This window comes from Lissotriton vulgaris, chromosome 10, assembly GCF_964263255.1.
Source record: "Lissotriton vulgaris chromosome 10, aLisVul1.2, whole genome shotgun sequence".
NCBI lineage: Eukaryota > Metazoa > Chordata > Amphibia > Caudata > Salamandridae > Lissotriton > Lissotriton vulgaris.
Window position 1 is genome coordinate 166,542,391 of NC_141698.1, and position 7,029 is coordinate 166,549,419.

A 7,029-nucleotide genomic window follows, 5' to 3' on the forward strand; every position below is an offset into this window, starting at 1 on the left:
CACTACAAATGATGCACTCTTCATTAATCAAGGGCAAAAAGCATCTCGTGCAGATCCAAGCACTACTTAGCAAAATCAGCAGCACTTTCAGACTCCAACACTCATCATTTAGTGTCAGAGGACGCTCAAGCTGCTCTCTCATGGGCACCAGAAGGTAGTGCCTTTTTCCAAACGTGGATCCTTGGGTGCACTGCCATTCCGCTGGTGCAAAGCAAAAGAGGTGTGGGTGAGGCCAAAAGTCAGGCCAAGGGCTCAAGGGAATGTACACTGACAGAGGTTTCCAGCACATAACAGGTACAGAGCCCAAATGAATAAACTCTAATTCTGTGGAAAACAAGGAACCGGCTCCTCCTTTTTTCTGCAACGCCTTTCAAGCAGATGCCTTGCTTTTGGAGGTACCACTGATGTCGCGCTGATGATCGCTGTCCAGCTTTGCGACTTCCTTGTTGCAGGATTTGTAGAGCAATCTGTAGCGGTCACTGATGGGGAGTGGGCTTAGTGTTGATCACAGGTCTGCAGGGAATCACTCTTCCTTTGACTCTGGAAGATCCAGCAGGACCCTAGTGATGTAGGATATGTAACACAATTGTTAGTTTCCTTCAGATACAAAAACAGTTAATGGGTTGGCTTTTTGACAAGAGGGCTGCAAGCAAGTGGCCTGCAATCTGCAAAGGAGTGGCAATACGTCATGGGAACCTAAATGGATGCCCTCACACAGTGGCATTGTCTAATGGGGTACATTATTTAATGGGGTAAATACATATGCTCCTTAATGATGAAGCCTAGGTGTTCCTAACCATCATCTAGAACATCTCAAATAGAGAAATGGCATAATACACATTATCAAGGACATGAAGAAAAGTCCCTTTTTAAAACAATGTCCATCAAGTGCGCTATGTAATACAAAGGGTACTGATCAACTGTGCAGACAAAAAGGACAAGAACTAGAGAGTCCTGGTATCTGCATGATTAGAACACATCTAATTAAACAAATTGAGGCAGCAGAAACAAACTGGGGATATCTCCTATTGAGATGGAAAACTTGTATTGGGTCAATTAACCAGGCTATCACTATCCTGACAGTCAGTCTGAAAAGGCATTTGAAGTAGGCCTAAAGAAAATTCTTGAGAACCAGTCTGGTCACACAAAAGGGAATGGTATGTAGCATAAGGGGGGTTCCTAATACATCACTGCAGTCTAGAAGTGTGAACATGAACAATACACCCATAATAATAAATGGGATGACTGGTGAAAGGAAGATGGAGAAGGGAAAATGGAAGTAGAACACAAATAACTAAACATGATGCAACATTGGTCAGGTAAGAAGCAAAAAGAAAAATCTATAGGAAGGACAAGAGTTCGCTTGGGTGGCCTAAGGCATGTGACACAGCACCAAGAGCACGGGGATACATGAAAGACCAATGTTACAGAAATTTAACTCTACCGCTGACAATCTATACCCTACACGGTAATTCTAACTAATGTTCAGTTGTCTCTTCAGGGAGAAAAAAATGAATCCATAGGCTTATTCAGGAATCAAAAAAAAATAATGCGATCAAAAAATGCGATATCGAAATTAGGCCACCTTTAGTCACGGATCTATAATTCCATCCTTAGGCCCAATCAAGGATACATAAATGCAGAGCTTCCTGTCCTTAAGGGAAAGGGCAGTAAATGACTAACAGCGGTTGACACACTTTGATCCAGTATATCATTTTAGTTTTCTTAAAAATCATTACAGCCAAATTTAGGCATGCACTGGAAAAACTGCTGCCTTACTCGCTCACAGTATGAGGTCCATATCTGTGAAATTTATCTTAATACAATATTCATCCAATTTATTGTGAAATAACACATATCGTCATATGTGTTCCTTCACAACACAGGGGAACTTGTAATTCAAAGTAGCACCATAGAACAGAACATACACACAAAATTTTTTAAAAAATACACATATCAGGCCATCAGATATACTTTCTGTATATAAAACACAAAGAAAAACAGCCCAGACAAACAAACAGCATATATGAATAAGCGGTCATGCACAATATTGTGGCATATGTACTTTACACTGTAAACCTGCAGCCCAATCTTAATTGTCAAGTCTAAAATCCTATACCCTCCTTTTGACAGAAGAGCACTAGGCAAGTGATACTCTGCTGTCAAATATAATGTCGCTGTGTCAAATAACGCGTTTCAGTGGACCAAATGTATAAATGAAACATAAACACACACATTTTTTCTTAAAGAAATTACGCAAAAAAAAAACCATTTCTCTTCAACCAGCCAACTCTCGTGTCTTGTGAATTAATCCATGAATTATCTGTAGGAAGAAGCAGAAAAGATACACAACACACACATTTCTCATAATACAACATCAATTATAACCCTTTTTATCAGACTACAAAACATGACACAACGTGACATACAAAAACTTTTCATTACTTACCTGTAACCTTTTTTTTTCATGTACCTTGCAAAAACGCCCATTCTCACTCAGGCCTAAGGCCTTTAAGTTGCAGCATTTTGGGGAAGGGCTTCTACTTATTGCCTATCTAAAACTCAATGTAACACTTCGTTTTTCTTTTTGTCAAATAAACTTAACTAAAAAAAATTAGTTCCTAGCATGGAGACACACATATACCAGTTCTACAGATCATTTAGCAGAATGTTTGATATTTTGTTTCTCAAAGAAATAACTTTTGCATTTGCCCTTTTTAAATCATGTTCCCTCATTTTACACAGTGCTTAATTTGTAAGACATGAAGTCCAGGTGCTACAATTTTGCATGAGGAATACCTTTCCTATTTGTTTATTATCTCAGATGTGCGCTTTTAACACAGATGTAATACGAATACGGAAAATGAGAACAGGGCGGCCTGCAATGAATGAAGTTAACAGACTTAAATCATATTCAATCAACTATATCTTAAATAAAGCGCTTGTGTGCAGCATTTTGAAAGCAACTGGGAGCTATGCAAACCACATGTGGGCTCTACAATCCTTCAGGGTACTGACAAATGAGGCTGCAGTTTTACAAATTTAATAGTGTTCCTTTTATTATTATTAGCGGGATGCAATGCTGTGTCAGCCCTGCCGTATTTCTAATTTGAGATAAATGTGTTGATGACATAATTTACCGAACAACAAGCGTTTTGTGGGAATAGGCTGGAGCTATTATTTATTCTTTGGCTAAAATGCAATCATCATTTGCTGTACATGTGCCCTGCATCCTCTGCTCATTTTAGTTCAAAAACAAAAACCCCATCCCAGCTAATGTCAAATTTGTAACGCTTTAAGAAGACACTTTTAAATTATGAACATGAGCAGGAATTAAATTTATTGGAGCAAGTCAGGCCATTCAAGTGACCTCAGGTCAGGACCGTGGCAGGGGCAGGGATTTAAATACAAAGAGGCAGCTGAAGTTAGCATCAGATGCATGTTTAACCATGTCATGCTGCATTCCACAGGCGAGGCCCTAATTAAAAGGTCACAAATGTCAACAAGACAGCCTTACAAGATAACATCTCGGCCGCTACTGCTGGAACACGTTATACAGGTTCTGCCAGTCCCCTGCTCGTGGTAACTGAAGCTGACGAAAGCCAGTAAGTTTAAACACCTGCAATATTTCACTCTATTTAAAAGAATAATTTCTCTCTCTTTTTTCTTTTCTTTTGCGCTAAAATTCATCTCCCTATTCTTATATTATTAACCTAGATTTACTGAATAAATCACCAAACCTAATAACACACATACTAGTTTTTTTCAGAATAAAAGCTTCTTGTAATTCTATGACACATTGACTCGCTGAATCATAAGAAGGCACAACCTGCAAACATATATATTAAGATCTAAATGTATGTATTTACTAAAGAGACACTTTAAAAAGGGGCCCTGAAACCATTTAAAACAGTCTATTTATCTGAAAATCGACTTTGGTATTCTAGATACTAAGAAATAAATATCCTACAATTTTATTGCATAATGGGTATTACTAGAATGTGTACTACCTAATTTATGAGTCATACATTTGAAAATACTAAGTTATACCTTATAGAAATGAGCTTGTTTGCGCCTAGGGTAAGGGAAATTGCGCACAGAAGTGTTTTGTCATTTTCGTGATACAACATAACTTAAATCAAACATTTTAATGCTAGGGGGTCATAGTATGAGTGTTAAGCTTCACAAATATTAAAAAACGATTTTTGTAGCACTTGTTTTTAATAATTATTTTTAATATTTAACAATTATTTTCTCCTAATGAAACCTAATTATTGCTATTTGTGACTGTTCTACATGTAAAACGCTCACTACATCCCTAGCCTATTATTTAGATACATATTAACACACAAGCCTAGGCGCAGCTGCCTAACTGGGAATGCGTGGGATTACTGCGCCACATTTATTTAAAAAGGACTGTTTGCAAAATTCCACCACCCGTGTTTAACTAGAGAGGTGCTGGCTGAATGAACATTCTTATTAGATATACTGCAGCTGAAAAGACTTGGCTGTGACCATTCTAAAGAACAGGCAATTTCGTTTTTTCATTTTTTTCTTCTTTGGAGCCTTATTTACATCTATTGAACGTGACCCATACACATACATACATTGAGCTCATTCCAGACACAAAACAGAAGGGGGGTCAAACACTCAGGACACACAAAACAGCGCGCTCTAACCATTTCTTGTAAATAGCGCCGTCGCAATTTACAACAAAACCCACAAACAACATAGACATTAAACACACATTTTAACCCATAGGTCAACACTTAGGACAGAAACAAGGAACAGCCTACAGGCTGTGCTCAAAAATAACCTGCCAATACTAGTTATAAACCATATTTACAACAAAAACGTTTTTGTTCCTATTTTTCTTGTTTTTTTTTTTTTAATTCTACAACAGATTTCCAGAAGGCTGCAAAAGGGACAGCCTCACAGACCTTTAGAGAGAGCTCATAAATTGGAGTTCCAACCGGAGGTATCAGACGCGAATCCTCCAACGGGGGATCCTTTGTTGCAACCTAGTCAGTACTAATACAAAACAAAACACCGCAACCAGGCATCTGCGCTCACTAGTCGGGTTTCAAACTTCATGGGGCTATCTCCAACGATATACACGCAAATGTACGTGACCCACGGTTTTTGAATACTGCAGTGTTCAAATAATACTAAGGAACCAATACTGAGGAAGATTATCCAACTAAAGCAACCTGCGATAATCTGAACCACAGCAACCAAAGGCCTACCAAATGAACCAAATGTACCGGTACCCAAACCAAAGATTATCTTAACAAAAGCAACCAGTGATAATCTACAAAAGCAACCAAGAGTATCAATAAATACTAAGGACCGCGTCACATTTCTGCGACCAATAAATAACTAAGGACTCAGAACCACAAAGAACTGGGAGCGACCCACTTTTATTCTTCAACTAAAGCAGATGGAGAAAATATCTCTTTGCATATACACAAATATTTGTCCAAATTATAACTGTCAATTCCCCACTGCACTAACAGTCTGTTAAAAAATACTTACAGCAAAAAAAAAAAGGAATGGGTTCCTTAGTCAGGAGTGACATCTTTAGGAGAGTTTTAAGTCAGAAAAATCAAAAAAACACACTGGGCCGCAGAGACAGATAATCCCCCAGAAAACCCTGTGCCCAGAGTACCTCTTTTTGGTAGAATTCTGTCTTGTCTTCCCCAGTAGTTTTTCCATCCTTTGACAAAATACTCCTGCAGATAACCACTCCATGATAAGGCCCCACGTTGGGCGCCATTTGAGGAAAAGTTGTAAATGACTCACTCTCCCCACCAGGGATCTATCCAGCAGTTTGCATAATAAAACAGCAAAGGAATTGACAGCCAATCTGTAAAATTAAAAGACATCTTTATTATAATTAATTATGAGGCTTCGTCGTCCAACCGTAGTTTTACGACTGAAAGAGGGAGCCTGCCTGAGCTTTCTCAGGCAGGCTTTTTATACAAAAAGTTTGGCCCTAGGCTCACATTCTTGCTTTGAAACACATCATTGTAGGTCACTCCCATGTTACTAACAAAGCATGTTATAATTACAAATACCAGTTTGCTTGCCCAAACTGTCCAACCCATCTTCCATCATGAACATATGTCAAACTTCACATATTTTCCTGTGCAGGCCGGAGAAACTCACAATAGAACTGGTTTCCTCCCCATCATATAAACGGTCACCTCCCCATTGTAAAAGCCCAGAAGCAGAGAAACAGAGCCAGGTGTGGAAGATAGAAATGTAGGATAAGGGATGCTTGTGGGTCATAAACAGGCATGGCTACTGTATTCGGCCTTCTAATCTTGCTCAGGCCAATGTACACAACAAGTTGCTCAGATCTTTAATATAGATTGACTAGAGGGCATGGACTGGTTTGGTGAGGCCAACATCACGTAGGCAGATTCAGCCTGTTCAGGTCAAATGGGAGTCAGGAAGAACTCAAGCTAAGGGGTACGTGTCCTTTAATACTTGCTCTACCAGAATCATTGGCTCATGTATATGCCTATGTAAAGGGCAACACCTAAGATGGCTGCTGTTCACAACATAGAACCTGTGGGCTCAGAATGAATTTGTCAATAACTTCTGCATTCATCATTGTATCGTGATGAAAATACACACACATATAAAACTTGCCATTTTCGTTTCCCAGATATCAAAATCATAGCAGAATAATGATATTTTAAACACAGGTTCAGATTTCAAAGAACCTCAGCGTGGGTGCCCGACAATATGCAAATCACGCTATCATACACAGCAACGAGGTGCGCGCTAGCGCTGCTAAAATAAACATTAATTCAAGCTCTACGATATGGCCAAGGGCTGTGCAGTCGAGCGCTGCGCTGGGGGTGAGCAATCTGCAGTAGGCGCTACAATAGGGATCACAAAACAGAGTCAGGAGCTACAATACCGGTCTGCAGTCAAGCGTCACGATACTAATGTCACAATTGGAGACAGGCGCTGCAACACAGATCTCAGCAGAGGAGGAGGCAGGGGGAGCGACAACTC